This window comes from Mustela nivalis (assembly GCF_964662115.1).
Source record: "Mustela nivalis genome assembly, chromosome: 2".
NCBI classification, from domain to species: domain Eukaryota; kingdom Metazoa; phylum Chordata; class Mammalia; order Carnivora; family Mustelidae; genus Mustela; species Mustela nivalis.
Window position 1 is genome coordinate 8,164,153 of NC_139021.1, and position 15,860 is coordinate 8,180,012.

General features: G+C 46.8%; 1 long non-coding RNA gene across 1 annotated transcript; it reads right to left on the reverse strand.

Annotated features, from left to right (window-relative positions):
- Positions 1-2,702: 2,702 nt before the first annotated feature.
- LOC309860427 lies at positions 2,703-11,902 on the reverse strand. The gene is made up of 3 exons (XR_014309361.1): positions 11,766-11,902; positions 5,227-5,302; positions 2,703-2,780 (listed from the first exon to the last, which is right to left on the reverse strand). It is a non-coding gene; the product is annotated as an uncharacterized lncRNA (long non-coding RNA).
- Positions 11,903-15,860: the final 3,958 nt, after the last annotated feature.

Here is a 15,860-nt window from a genome sequence, read left to right on the forward strand (position 1 = left end):
CCAAACAGGGAGACCATCCCGACAGAGATCAAGCAGAGACTGGACCATCCAGAGGTCTGTCCTGCTGTTTCCAGGATTTCTGTACTCTGTTGAGGAGTTTCTAAGACCTTTGGAGAGCCAGAAATTCTGTAAGTTTTTGATCCATCCATCTGGGTTGCTGCCCAAGGAGGTTAGGAGATGAAGTGGGGAAAAAATTAATTTAATATGGTAAAGAGCCAGGAAACAGCACAGCTGTTGCCAGAAGACTTACTGCAGTCAGAAGACAAGACCATCTCATTCAAAATTGCCCACAACTACATGATCCTTATTAAAGTGGAATGTAAAAATCATAATGTGGAAGTCATTGCTATTCATAAAGGATCTTATCAAAGCGATTGCGAGGCAGGTTCCCTGGCCCTCTTAGATGCAGGAACCACTGCACTCTCTCGGGAAGAGCAGGAAGGTTCAGGGGGGCTTACTGGGGCTAACAGAGATGAGCACGTCAGAAGACGTGGGCATGACTCACAGACAAACTCCCTTCTTACTACTTAACCCCAGTCATTCCGCCCTAAAGCCCAGAGCTTTGGGAAATGGCACAAGGCTTATGGTCACCAAAAAGAAATTGGCCCCAACCACCCTATGGCACCAACCACAAACCAACCAGCCTACGGCACCAGCCCAGGCTGAGCTTTTTCAACAGACATGACCAGGATTCCGTCTAAAATCTTAATTGGGATCTAAATAACCTGCTGGGCCAGGTGCTCTGGCCAAATCTCTAGCCCCTTCCTGGGTGACTTGTCTCCTGCCAAAGTTCCCCTTGTGTTGTCCTACATTATAACACACATGCTTGTCCTTGTCTGGCCCTTCTGCTTCCTTATGAATAAGCCTATCCTCCCATATGACAGCCCTTCAGGATTTTATTTTATTTTTTAAAAGATTTTATTTATTTATTTGACAGATAGAGGCAGGCAGAGAGAGAGAGAGGAGGAAGCAGGTTCCCTGCTGAGCAGAAAGCCCAATGCAGGGCTCAATCCCAGGACCCTGGGATCATGACCTGAGCTGAAGGCAGAGGCTTTAGCCCACTAAGCCACCCAAACACCCCAAGCCCTTCAAGATGTTAACGAGCTTGGCTGAACACGTCACGTGGTTGTCTACAAGCCTGTAGGATGGTCTCTTTGGGATGGGCTCCTGATGTCAGCAAAGCTCTAGGAACCACCTTGGTTCTCCAGCTCAGGTCAGAACTGGACCCAGGTCTGGGTCGCCGATGGGGTGAGAGGGGGTTTGCAGGTGTTTCACAAAGCAGTTCCTCACCGAGCTTCCTCCCATCTCAACCCCCAGACCTTCCCTCATGGGACAGAGCATCAAGAGGCAGCCCACCCTCCAGACTGAGGTGAGAAGGGGGGCACCAAGCTTTTGAATTCAGGTGGTCAAGCACAGAAGAAATCAGCTCTGTAGTGCAGAAGCTCCCAAAGTCCTATAATCCAAACAACTGGAAAATCCCTCTTATTTTCAGAGGAAATGTGCTGATAAGGACTTGGGAAGGAGGAGAAAACAGACTGCTCTGGCCTAGCCTTGACTCTGAGACAGACAGAATCATCCACTACCTTCCCTGCCCTCCCGGCTAACTTCGAGCCCCAGCATACGGGTCACCTCAGCCATAGACACTGAAATAACTTGGGATATAACAACCCACCCCTGCTCTGCCCACATGGTCCCAACTCCTTACACACACACACACACACACGCACGCACACACACGCACGCACACACATGCACAAACTGTAACCTTATCATTCTACCCACCCTAGGGATATAATTTGACAATAAAATAATTGAACAAAGTAGTAACACATACTACACCATGAATAAGCCTCAAAGACACCACGCAGGGGCCCCTGGCTGCCTCAGTTGGGGGTGCTTGCAGTATTTGAGCTCACCATCATGAATTTGAGCCCCATGTTGAGCATAGAGATTACTTAAAAACAAAATCCTTTTTTTTTCTTTTTTAATCCCACTTTTTTAAAGGTGTTATATCAATATTTGATTTATTGAAAAACATCTTTAAGCATTTTTAAAAATTTTATTCTATTTTTTTCAGTGTTCCAAGATTCATTGTTTATGCACCACACCCAGTGCTCCATGCAATCCGTGCCCTTCTAAATAGCCAGGCTCACCCAACCTCCCACCGCATCCCCTCCAAAATCCTCGGTTTGTGTCTCAGAGTCCACAGTCTCTCATGGTTCGTCTCCCCTTCTGATTTCCCACAACTCCCTTCTCTTCTCCATCTCCCCATGTCCTCCGTGTTATTCCTTATGCTCCCCAAGTAAGTGAAACCATACCCAACTATTGTATCAACAGGGACGGGTCTGGAGGAGACTATGCTGTGTGAAATAAGTCAAGCAGAGAAAGTCAGTTATCACATGGTTTCACTTACTGGTGGAGCATAGGAATAACATGGAAGACATTAAAAATAAAATCTTAATAAAAACCCCATCAGGCTAATGAAGGGAGTCAAACACAAAAGACTACATATTGTCTGATTCCATTCATTGGAAATATCCAGAGAAAGGACATCCCCAGACACACTGAGTGTTACCCAGGCTGGAGATAGGGTGGGGAGTGACTGCTCACGGCCATGCAGTTTCTCTTTGAGATGATAAGGTTATCCACCATGGTTGCATAATACTACAAAAACAAAAACAAAAACAAACAAACAAAAAAAAATAGGGTGGGGAGTGACTGCTCACGGCCATGCAGTTTCTCTTTGAGATGATAAGGTTATCCACCATGGTTGCATAATACTACAAAAACAAAAAACAAAAACAAAAAAAACTCTGAACGATGTGCTTAAATCAGAAGAACTTCATGGTATGCAAATGACACCTAAAGAAACATATTTTTTAAAATGGAATGGACCTTAAACCTGTTCACTCATGAAATATCTTTGGGAGTGGTCTTGTGAATGTACCTGGTCTGTTTCTCCCCGAGGAAGAACATGGAGGAGGAACCATGTCTTGAGGCTTTGCCCCGACCCTTTGTGATGTGGCCACTCCCCCATGCCAGGACCCTTGGCTCACGGCATGGGGGAGCGGTCCCCCCACCCAGGGTTCTGCCTCTCCCGGGACCCAGCTGAGCTTCAGGGGATCCAGGAATCCCAGAGGCTGTATGTGATTACTGGGTGTGTGTGCTTTTTCTCTCATGTAGATGACAGATGGTTTTTACTTTTCCTCTGATAAGGAAATATTTGTAGAGGGAAATGGTGGGGGGCTGGACTCAGCATCTGATCTGCATGTTAGTGAGCTCCTTGCTTCTCAAGTTTGAATGAACAGGTCTCAGAAGCCCACTGTGGCATGGTGCACTGGGTCCTTGTAGGCCCTGCCCTGCCCTCTTGCTTTGTTGTGGCTGCTTCCTGACCTTCCTGCCCTGTCTCTCTGAGCCAGAGAGTGAGCACTGACCCCGCAGGTCTCAGCTGCAAGTGGCAGGACTCCATCCATCTGACTGGGCAGAGGGTTTCAAGAAGGAGAGGACAGACTCAGCATATGTGTGTTCACGTGCTACAATCTGGATTGTTTTTAATGACATCTTAATCCCACTGCTGAAGTGGCATTTACAAAAGGAAAAAGCTAGGTACAGAAAAAGATCATTAAAAACGTGAGAAAGATCAGAGCTCTTAGAAAAACATAAAAGACATAATAAGCCTGCTCTGATGGGGCTGGGGCAAGCTCTTCCCATCCCTAAGGTTATAACCATACTGATCCCAGGGCCGCCATAAGAAAATGCCACAGACTGTGTGGTTTAAATAACAGAGATTCCTTTCCCAAAGCTCTGGAGGCTGGAAGTCCAAGACTAAGGGGACCGCAACGTTGGTTTCTTCTAAGGCCCCTCTCCCTGGCCTGTGGATGGCCATTTCTCTGTGTTCTCTGCATGCGGGTGTCTGGTGGCACTCTGAAGACCCTGAAGACCTTTATTTTCCTTCCATGCCTCTCTTCAAAGACCCTTATACCAAATAGAGTCCCATTGTGAGGTCCTGCGGGTTAGGGTTTCAACATACGAATTTGGCACAGGGGTGGGCAGGGTTCAGCCCATAACACGTGGTTATAATACGTCAAGACCCTCTGTTGGCTGGATAAGGGACAGGCGAGGCTAGGGAGGGAGAGACTAATACGGGACCATGTAACCAGGCTCACAGAAATCCCAGATATGGAGAAATGTCACAGACAAGATATTAGCCAGACAGAAGGGAACATAACAAATCGACCTTGTTCATTCTAAAGATAGACAAGATATTTTCATAATATTTACAAATGCACCTCTTTGTCTTAAAAGTTATAGACAAGATATTTACCAAGTTTCCTGGTCCGTTTCCTATAAAAGACTGATGCATTTTGGAGAACAGTGTCGAGATTCCTCAAGAAATTAAAAATAGAGCTTCCCTCTGACCCTGAAATTGCACTACTGGGTATTTACCTCAAAGATACAGATGTCGTGAAAAGAAGGGCCATCTGTATCCCAATGTTTATAGCAGCAATGGCCACGGTCGCCAAACTGTGGAAAGAACCAAGATGCCCTTCAACAGACGAATGGATAAGGAAGATGTGGTCCATATACACTATGGAGTATTATGCCTCCATCAGAAAGGACGAATACCCAACTTTTCTAGCAACATGGACGGGACTGGAAGAGATTATGCTGAGTGAAATAAGTCAAGCAGAGAGACTCAATTAACATATGGTTTCACTTATCTGTGGAGCATAACAAATAACATGGAGGACAAGGGGAGATGGAGAGGAGAAGGGAGTTGAGGGAAATTGGAAGGGGAGGTGAACCATGAGAGACTATGGACTCTGAAAAACAATCTGAGGGTTTTGAAGGGGCGGGGGTTGGGAGGTTGGGGGAACCAGGTGGTGGGTATTAGAGAGGGCACGGGTTGCATGAAGCACTCCGTGTGGTGCAAAAACAATGAATACTGTTACGCTGAAAAGAAAAAAAAAAAAAAAAGACTGTTGTTGGGGCACCTGGGTGGCTCAGTGGGTTAAAGCCTCTGCCTTGGGCTCAGGTCATGTTCCCAGGGTCCTGCTCAGTGGGGGGCCTGCTTCCTCCTCTCTGCCTGCCTCTCTGCCTACTTGTGATCTCTATCAAATAAATAAATAAAAATCTTAAAAAAAAAAAAAAGACTCACCATAAACATCCTCAGTGGCAGTGCGTTCGGCCCCTTTTACGCTTGAGAGCCCTCCTCTCTGTTCTCACCTTCGCATGATAAACTTTCACTTGACTTCACCCTCTTGTCCGCAAGATCATTCTTCAGCTCTGTGACACAGGAACCCTGCAACAGAGTCCGGAACCCTGGGTCACCTGACTTGGATTACTCTTATCCTCCTGAAACTCACAAGGTCAGCAACATCATAGGCAAGTAAACAGAGTCACTAAGTTAAAAGGCGAACATTTAACGGGAATCTCTTACCTCCCAGGCACTGAGAGTCTAAAGAGACAAAGACATAGCTCCTACCTTCCGACAACGTGGTCTGTTGGGGGAGCGTTCTGTTTTCCTAATTTCTTTAGACTTTTGTGGGCAAAGAAAGTCCTACAACCAATGTCTGAACAACATGATCTTACGAGTCCAAACACATTTAAAATCTGCCTTCCCTCACCCCCTGTAGCTCTCTGGAATGAGGTGAAAATCTACATACACATGATGTAAATTAGTCCTAACCTCAATGGTACGAAGTAGGGCACAGGGTTGGAATACCTCATCATTTACCTAGTCTTGCTGCTGCCACCAATTTCGAGACCCAGATCCATCCATCTTTAACGCAATCCTGCTTCCTCTTACATCCTGCTATGTTTTCTATTTAGTACATATTTCCCTAATCAATCTGTTGGCCTCAATTTGCAGGAAGAGAAAACCCAGGTGATAAATACCAGTTGCTGAGAGATTATGAAAGTTACACACATAGCTGGAAACAACTGGAACACGATGTATAAGACAATGAGCTAAGTGTCTGTGCCTTCAGTCAGTCATGAATTTGTTTATTTAGAGCATGTCCTAAGCTCTTACTCTGCGCCAAGCCCTGGGCGGGATACTGGCATAGAGCAAGAAGTAAAGCCTGGATTCTGACTCCCCAAATTTCCCCTTTCCTACCATTACAGCTTTTGATAATAAACCCTCTTGGCCGTTTTCTGTCCAAATTAATCTGTTCTCCTACCAAAAGCCACTTAATAGCATACTCTGATTTCTATTTTTAGGGGAAAACAACAGTGCTCATTTGTTGGTTGGTTATTAACTGTCCCCCCCTCACCCTCCTGGTCCATCTACAATCATTCTCTTCTCTGCTGTGTTAACCTGACGACAGCTTCGCCCTTCTCCCATTAACTTCTTACTGTAGGAAGCTCTGGTATGTGCCCACTGAGTAGGACGGCAGCTCTGGACTGCTGGGCACGATGGTAACCAGTGCCGGGCAAAAGGAAGGAAAGAAAAGGGAATCCCTTCTTCGTGCTTCACCCCCTTCCTTTGTGCATCGCATCTTTGTGTCTTATCAGCATCCCACACAACAGTGTTGAGTGGAGGGGTCTTGCCTCTCATCGTCCTTGACAAGGGAAAGCATCACCAGTTAGAGAAGTTCAAGTGGAAAGGTTGCCGATTTTGCTTTGCCTCAGCGTGGCCATGAAGCCACTCCTGTCCGTTGCCATCACAAAAAAAGCACGAGTTATCACTTTTCAAATATGGAATTCAGGACTCTTGCCGTCTTTGGACTCCCACCAGGATCAGTTGTAAAGGGAAAGGCGGGTTCTCAGTCTTCTTGCCAGTTCCATTCCAGATAATGCCAGAATTTTACTGACCCTAGGGGGCACAGCAGCCCCGCAGGCCCGTGTCTTCAGGAAATGGTGCCTCGTGACTCTCATAGGTTGTAAATGGAAGCTTTAACCATTCTTTATCTGCCTTTCAATGATTTATTGGACTTAATGGTTTGCATGTCATTTCTTATGCTGGACCATAAATTTTGGAATCAGAATCTAATCTTTATTCCTGCTGTATCCCTAGAACCCAGTCTAGGGCCTGGTATACTATAAAGGCTTAATAAAAATTTGTTAAATGAATAAATCAAAAAGCAAATGGATGATTCACAGACACTTAGCTCATCCTCCTCTGCACAGTCTCCAACTGCTTCCAACTACATGTTATAGTTCATATCTATCAGCTCCGTTTTTTTCTCTGCCTGCAAATTTAGACTTGTGTCCAACCAATTATAAAAATATGTACTAAATGGGAAAACACAATAAGATGCAAAAAAAGGAGAAGGAGGAGGACGAGAAGGCGGAAGAAGAGGAGGAGGAGGAAGAGGAGGGGGAGGAGGAAGGAGAATGGATTTGAAGATAGACATATCTGGGTCTGAAACTTGGTAGCACCACCGATTTCCTTAAAGCGAACAATTTGCTCTTCCATGGAGCAGGTATCCAGCAACTCAACTCTGGGATCTCTTCCCCACCAAGAGGGCTGGTGCCTGTAGCAGGGGGAGCCATCCTGGCCATAAACGTTGAAATAAAAATTAGGGTGTCGGGGGGACTGCTCTTATCCATACCTATGAAACAGAGGGAGGAAAGCAGGATTTAGCGAAGGGAGTAGATACATTCCAGCAAAAGCTTCTGATGACCCCATATAGCCGCTAGGGGAGGGGGAGAAGAAGATGCAGTTCCTGAGGGCAGCTGGTGTTCCCTTGCAGAGTCAAGGCCTCCACATCCTCTTCAGGCGAGAGGGAGAATGCTAGTCCTTAATAAGTACGAGGGGCCCAGAGCTCCAGCAGAATCTGGAGTGTCAAGGTTGAGGGCATGGATCCGCCCTGATGTTTCCCAGCTGGAGTCAGAGGACCTTGGCAAAGCAAACCTGCCTATGTGGGGTAGTGGTTCTTCGGAGTTCGAGCATTCTGATAATTAAGTTCTCTGTTTTCTCTATCCTCTTGCTGCAGGACTTGCAGCTAACCAGGAGGTCCCTGTATTGCACACTTAGCCCTTACTTGCCCATTAATCACTCTCATATTTTATTTCCATCTCCCTGAGTACCAACTGCACTAAACAAGAGCCACTCCATTCCGCCGCCCTGATATTTACTCTTTTGGAAAGCATCTGGTATGTTACACCAGCTAAAGCATCCCTTTCCCCGGCTTCCACTGACTGGCCCGCCCACCAGCCGGGGAAGATGAACTAATGTTCTATGCCTCACCAACTCCCAGGAATGGGGTCTTCACCCCCGCATAAGCAGGGGTGTATACGGTTCTGGAGTCTCATCTTCGTGGCTTCTTTCTTAGGCAATCCTTAGAACCAACGGCCATGGGATGGGTTCTCCAGAAAGCAGATTCACAGCAAAATTTGAATGCATGAAGTTTTTTTGTTTTTTAAAGATTTTATTTATTTATTTAACAGAGAAAGAGAGATCACAAGTAGGCAGAGAGGCAGGCAGAGAGAGAGGGGGAAGCAGACTCCCCGATGAGCAGAGAGCCTGACTCGGGGTTCAATCCCATGATATCATGACCTGAGCCAAAGACAGAGGTTTAACCTACTGAGCCACCCAGGTGCCCCTGAATGAAGGAAGTTTATTCAAGAATGATCTTTTCCCAGGCTAGAAACAAAGGACACATGGTTTCGAAGAAGTAGTTCAGCTGTGATTCAAGACAGAACAGGCCTAAGCAGCCAACTAGGACCACTGGAGCCCAGAGGGACTTACAGAGATGTCCCTGTTGGGGGATGAGGACCCCTTCCCCATAAATGTGGCCTGACCTGAGGTGTGGCAATGGCAGAAGGGGGCTGATAGCAGCTCAAATGATAGGTTTTCAGTTCCCGAGGGAGGACATCTGGGCAGTACATCACAGAGCCCTCTTGAGTAAGGAAAGGGTTATGGTACAGACAGAGGTAGGTGGCCCCTGACTAGACTCTGAAACTCTTCCTGGCAGGCAGAAGCACAAAGCCAGGGTGAACAAGAGAGAAGGGAATAGATCAGAACACCCTAAGCCCCAGATGTTAGGAAGCATTTTTCTTCGGTGGCTATAATCTAATCACAGAAAATGACCAATCTTTAAAGAAGTAAGTCATTTGGTGCCTGGGTGGCTCAGTCCTTAAACAGCTGCCTTCAGCTCAGGTCATGATCTTGGGGTCTTGGGATCAAGTCCCACATCGGGCTCTCTAGACCATGGGAAGCCTGCTTCTCCCTCTCCCACTTGTGTTCCCTCTCTTGCTGTCTCTCTCTCTCTGTGTCAAATAAATAAATAAAATCTTTATTTTTTTTTTTTAAGAAATAAGTCATTAAGGGTGTTATCAATAAGGGTGTTATCAATAGTCCTTGCTCAGACCAAGATGGCATAAGAATCTCAAGGCCACAAGCTCCCTGGCCAAGTTTTTGATAAAAGACCAGCTTGAAAAAATCTTCAGTGGCAACTCATCTGTGACTCTTCTCACTACAGAGAGATTTTTTTCTTTCCTTTCTGCTCTCACCTTCACTTAGCAAACTTTCACTTCATGTCACCTTTTGTGTCCGTGCGATGCATTCTTCCACTCTGTGAGACAAGAACCCTGTAATCCTGTCACAGTCCCATGTGGGCAGCTAACTGGTGTGTCTTGGGGTTGCTTTGCTCTCCACGTCCCTCCAGTGGTGATCGGGATTGAAGGTACCAGGGTGGACACCTTCCTCCTCCAAACCCTTCAGCTCTTACGATAAACCTGCAAGTGGCTGAAAGTGGGAGCCGAGACAGGACAATCAGGAAGTCCTGGGACAACCAGAATCTGCCCCCCAGACCACAGATGAGGGGAAGCTGCCTACAGAGGCAGACATAGTTAAAAGAGGCAAGCAGATAAGAGTAAAAATAAGACCTAGAAGCCTGAAGTCCTGTTGGTTTCCACTTTTAAACCTTCTCTGGAAATCAGCTAAATCCCGAACCTTGGGCTCTGTAAGATTGTATCTTTGTAACAGATCAGTTTCTCTTTGTTTCTATTCTACTCACCAAAACAGGGGAAAGACCTTAACAGCATGGCAAGTGAAAAAGAAACGTTCCTTCTATTTAGGAGAGTGCCTTTTGCAAGTAGTACTGGTTTTCTTGTTGTTGCCTCTCGACCTTGTTCTTCCTGCAACAATAATCTCTTTGCTAGATGTTTGTGTCTTTGATGGGGAAACCTTTCCATGATTTTGGGTATCCAAACAAACTGTGTTCTCTATCTTCCTTTCTCCATGTTTATTCAGCTTCTCCCTGCAGGAGTAGACCATTTGATAGAGTGACAAGCCCATAGAATTCCGTATAAGCAGAAGCGGGCTTGGATCCCTGTACCAGAACTTACAAGCAATTTGACCTTGGCCACATCACTCAACATAACAGAAACATAGTAATCACAGCTATAGAATGGTGATAATTGCATCTCTCTTGTGAGTTGGTAGGAGAGAAAGAGTCAATATTTGCGAGGTGCCATCAGGAGCTCAGAGGAGGGTTATTACCAACATTATTGTAATTATCCCTATTTGAATAGCTTAGGCGATCTCGTGCCCCCTTGGATTAGTCAGAGCCCTTTCTGCTGCAAGAAACAGACCTGGCCTTTTTCCCCCTTAAAATATCCCCAGTCAGGAGGGCAATCACGATCTACTGGTCATACAAGACTCAGGGATGGCAAGCTCCAGGGTCTTGCACAGGTCATCAGGACTCAGTTCTCTCCTTTCTCAGCTGGAATTCCTCTCTGACAGCTCCTTCTCAAGCATCCGCCTCTGAGCAATCCCAGAAGAGAAAACAGACACTTTTCTTCCATCAGTTCCAGGAAATGTCTTCGGCCAACTTCAAACCAACCCCTCTGACCAGGCTGACTGGCTTTGGACTGGGGTGTTAAGAGATGGGATAATCCCCTGGGAGCCATTGACAAGGCAAAAAGGAAAGGGGAGGATTCTAGAAAAAGCAAAGCACTCTACCAGAAGAGAGAAGGAGGTCCAGAAAGAACAAGGGGGACTCTACCTCTTGCCAGGGCTCTGTTGCTTCTTTTTCCCTGTACTCTTTCCTGCTCTGCGTGGTTGGAGAGCAGCCCCTTTCTTTATCCCTTGGCTCGCATGGTAGAGGGAGTGACTCACTCACCCATGCTTACCACAGTCCCTTTGGAAACCTTAGTCCTAGGCAGAAATCGGACCAGCAGCCGGGCCCCAGGACACTCTACATTGACCCTGTGGAATGAAGGATTCCTTTCTGTAGCTGCAAAAGTGGCATTTTAACCCATGTGGCCTTGCCAAGACAGATGAGGGATGATGGCCCAGCAAGTATCAGAGACACATGGAGCGTGTCAGTTTGGTCTAGACTGTCTAACTCCTTGGTCATGGTTTGGTCAACCACACTGGAGATCCCAAGCATTTCTGGAAACAGCAGTCCCCAGTGTATTCCTCAGAAGAGACAGAAAGCGGAGCTCTCTCCTACATGGAAGATTAGAGTCCAAAGCCATTTTGGAAATCATCAAGTCCAATGTTGAAATAAGGAAACAGAAGTTTAAAATAGTTAAGGGAGTTTCCAAAAGCCAAACAGCCAGCAAACTTTAGAGAAACAGGAAAGCTCAGTTTCACACATGCCTCTGCTGCTAACTGACAAGGATCCTACCTCTCCAGTGACCACCCACGCCGATGCGTGTATGCATACACACACACACACACACACATAGACACACACACACACTCTACCCAGGCTACATTTCTTTCTGTCCTTTGCAAATGCTGTGTTTTCCTTCCTTTGGTCATTTTGCTTATTTTCCCTGTGGCCTAAGACACAATTTCATTTCCTTACCTCCTCAACTCACTGATTTTCTGAGATCTCCCCTGAGAAGGCACCTCCTCCAAGGAGTTCTCCTCCCCTTGCCGACAGGTTCCAGCGCTCCCTGAGTATACTGCTCCAGCACCCTGCGGGGGTGTGAAGGTCTCTGCTAGTCTTCAAGCAGCTGGGATTCCAAAGCAAGCATGTGACGTTGGAGCCCACAGCAAACATCCCCGCTCCGGACTTCAATTTGCACAATGGAAAAGAGCATTTGAAACATGCAGGAAGGACTGGCTAAAAACAAGGCTCACCAGCACTGTATTTACTGAGCGCTTTTTTTCAGGGGTTACAGGAACGTGTGCCCGAGTTGTCTCATTTAAACTTCAAAACTGCCCTGGAAGCAGATAGTAGAGATGAGGACATTGAGACTCAAAAGAGTCAAGTGACTCGCCCAAAGACAAATAGGGAACTCAGGGGAGACTTAGGGTTCCAAAGGCAGATCCATGCATTCAAATGCAGGTCCTTTCCCCCTGCAGTGGCTTAGTGGAGTAACACGGAGAGAAACATTTGAACTGATAAAAGAGCGGCTACTATGAAGACACGTATTTATACATATGTGTTCGTGTATCTGTCTTGGTTAAAATAGGTGACTCAGTAGGAAGCAACGTAACTAGACTCATGAATCTCAGAAACACTATTTCCCAGCCTGGACCTGCATGAATGGGGTGATTTTTAAAAAGTTGCCTTCAATGACTGAATGGAAGCTAAGGGGAAGGGAATAGCCAGGAGAGAAGAGGAGAGGCTCCTAAGGCTCCAGGGACTACCCACCATTCCATGCGTGAGCTGGGGTTGAGACTTACCATATCTTGTCCCGTGTAATCCTCAGATGACCTGATCAAGTTCATGGAAGAAATCTTTCAAATTGGAGAATTTGTGTGGGTAATGGGGACCTCCTTGCATTCAATGGCCCCAAATCTTTGTCAGTAGGATTCAACGTGTGCACCTGCTGAGGCCATCGCTGGATACAATGCTAGTTAAAGATGCTATTTACCTGTAAGTCATTTTCAGACTTGGTTGAGAATGAGCTAAAGAAAAAGCAGGCTATGAGGCCAGGCTCCCAAGAGGAGGTGATGGGACTACCCCTAGCTGAAATGCTTGGCCCTGCCTTAGCCATTGTGTGGCCTGGGTGGATAGTGTGGCCAGGGTCTGGCCACAGAGGGACGGCATAGCCTGGGAGGGGTTCCACAGCCCTAACGAGGTGCTCACCCAGCCTGTCTTGTTTCCCGAGCCTCGGCACTCGTGAGTACTGCTGAGATTTTGGTGTCTCTGTGCACGGGTCACACTCGCTGTCCTGCGACCTGAGTTGGGCATAGGGATTTGGAAAGCAAGCCTGTTAGCCTCTGACTCAGATGCATTTTAGGTTAGGTTTTAGGACCACAAAGGCAATCCCAGCCAGGAACCATGCCAAAAAGCGACTCTTCTGAAGTGTCTTCAGTCTCCAGCCAGAACTTAAGCTCTTTATCAATCTCCACGATCTCCCTGCAAATGGCAGGGCTCTCAGGGAGTTGGGAGTGTTTTTTGAAGAATTTAAAACCAACCTCAAGAAAGAATTTGAGCCCCACTGAGCACCATTCAGAAGGATGTCCTGGGGCTCCAAAGCGGTGCTTGGCAAGGAGTAGCTACTGGCCACATGTGGCCAGTGAGTGCTCGAAATAGCGCCAGTATGAGGGAGAAACTGCATTTTTAAGTTCCATTCATTTTAAATAATTTAAATTTAAACTTAAAAACTAAAACAGAGTAATATATTTTTACATTAGTACGTCATTGTTGGAAAACATTTGAAGATGTTTGGAGCCACTGGGTATACACGTCTGATTTTTCAACTGCAAATTTTATGAGACCGCATCTCATGAACATGAACTCGAATATGGATGAAGCATTTTGAGTAGAGACCAAACATCTGACCTGAGATATACTCCCAGAGTATGGTGCACCCTGGGGGCTGCAGACTTAATAGGAAAGAAAGGATATAGACTGTCTCATGAGTAGTATTCATACTGACTGTATGTTGAAATGATACGGTTTGGAGGTACTTTGGGTTAAGTAAAATACGGAAATGGACTGCACCTGGTTCTTTTCATTTTTTAAATGTAGCTGCCAGGAAAGACCACACATGTCACTCACAGTATCTTCCTATGGGGCATCACTGTTCTAGAAAGCGTGTCGTGACAAGGCTGATCATCTTTGGAGCAACAGTGGCTTTGCTTGAATAAACTTTGAGCATCCAAGAAGAAGAGAGCTGTGCAGGGGAGCTCTGGGGAGCTCTGGGCTGGCGGACCTCATCGCCACCGGCATCGGCAGCAGTGGTCTTCTCGAGCCCGGGCACGTGGCCGACGCTGTGGTCTATACTTTTCTGTAATGCTTCTATTCTGCTCTTCTCACCAAGCTCCATGTCCCTGTGTTTGACCGTCCCTGACCTCATCCCCAGGCTGTGCAGCACAGCTCTTCTTTGCTTTCCATCGGTGCTCACTGCACGTGGGAGCAACCTTGTGGTTGTGACTGTGTGCGTATATGTGGCCGGACTGCAAGTTTACGGGGCAGAGAGCGATTCTAATTCACCCTGTTGCCTGGCTCTTGATAACGGGTAGGAAAGCCAGGGCCAGTGGGCCTTAGGACTTGCTTTTGTGTCTTTGGACAACCTGCACTGGGCTCTCTCCACCCTCCGGGGCCTAACCCTCTGCTTCTGGATGCCAAGAGAGGTGACCATTGTTGCCGGGGCGGTACTCTGGCTGGGCCTTTTGCTTACTGTGGTGCGGGGCTCTCAGTGGGCTTAGTAGTCCCACCTGTACTACCTGTACGGTGGTGTCAAGGAAGCAGCTACAGAAGCCCTGGAACAGTGTTCCTGAAACCACTGCTGCTAAAAACATGATCGGCCGTATCAGGACACGCCCTTTAGAACAGGCGCTTGATTCTGGTGCCCTTCTAGACTGTGGTTTCAGTGATGGGGTGAATCCAAGTATAGAAGAAGACCAAAAAGCCAGAATGTCAGATTCTAGTAACCATCCTGACTCAGATCTTGATGCCAGAATTCTTACCCCTTCTCCCCACACAACCCGTGGCTGTTTCTCTGCTCTCTTGCACCTGCACCAGAGCGGAGGCCTGGGAGTACTGGACCAGAATAAAACAGCGCACATTAAATCTGCTCCTGCCCCCTCACAGTCTTTTTTTTTTTTTTAAGATTTTATTTATTTATTTGACACACAGAGAGAGATTACAAGTAGGCAGAGAGGCAGGCAGAGAGAGGGAGGGATGCAGGCTCCCCGCTGAGCAGAGAGCCCCACCCGGGGGCTCCATCCCAGGACCCTGAGATCATGACCTGAGCTGAAGGCAGAGGCTTAACCCACTGAGCCACCCAGGTGCCCCGCCCCCTCACAGTCTTCTCTCTCCATGCCTCAGAGCCCGATACCCCACACCCATTAGGGTGGCCATCATAAAAAAAAAAGTGATAACAAAATAACAGGTGTTGGCAAGGATGCAGAGCCATGGGAGAGAACCCTTGTGCCCTATGGGTGGAAATGGAAAATGGTGCAGCTGCTGTGGAAAAAAAAATATGATGGCCCCTCAAAACGTTAAACACATAATTACCATTTGATCCATAATTTCCCTTTCTGGGTCTATATACAAAAGAACTGAAGACAAGGACAAACAGATTTTGCACGCCCATGTTTGTAGCAGCATTATTCACAATAGCCCAAAGGTGGAAACAACCTATGTGCCCATCGACAGACGAATGGATAAACAACATGTGAAGTAGACACACAATGGCCCATTATTCAGTCTTTAGAAAAAAACAGGAAAGCCTGACACAGGCTAGGACATGGCTGAAACTTGAGGATATTATGCTGAGTGAGTAAACCAGCCACAAAATGACAAATACTGTAGGGTTCCATTTATATGAGGTACTTAGAGGAATCAACTTCATAGAAACAGAAAATACAATGGTGGTTGCCAAGGGCTGTGGGGGAGAGAGGCATGGGGAGTTGTTTTTTGATGGGAAGAGGGTTTCAGTTTTGCAAGACAAAAAGGGTTCTGGAGGTGGAGGAGGAGGATGTTTGCCCAACAGTGTAA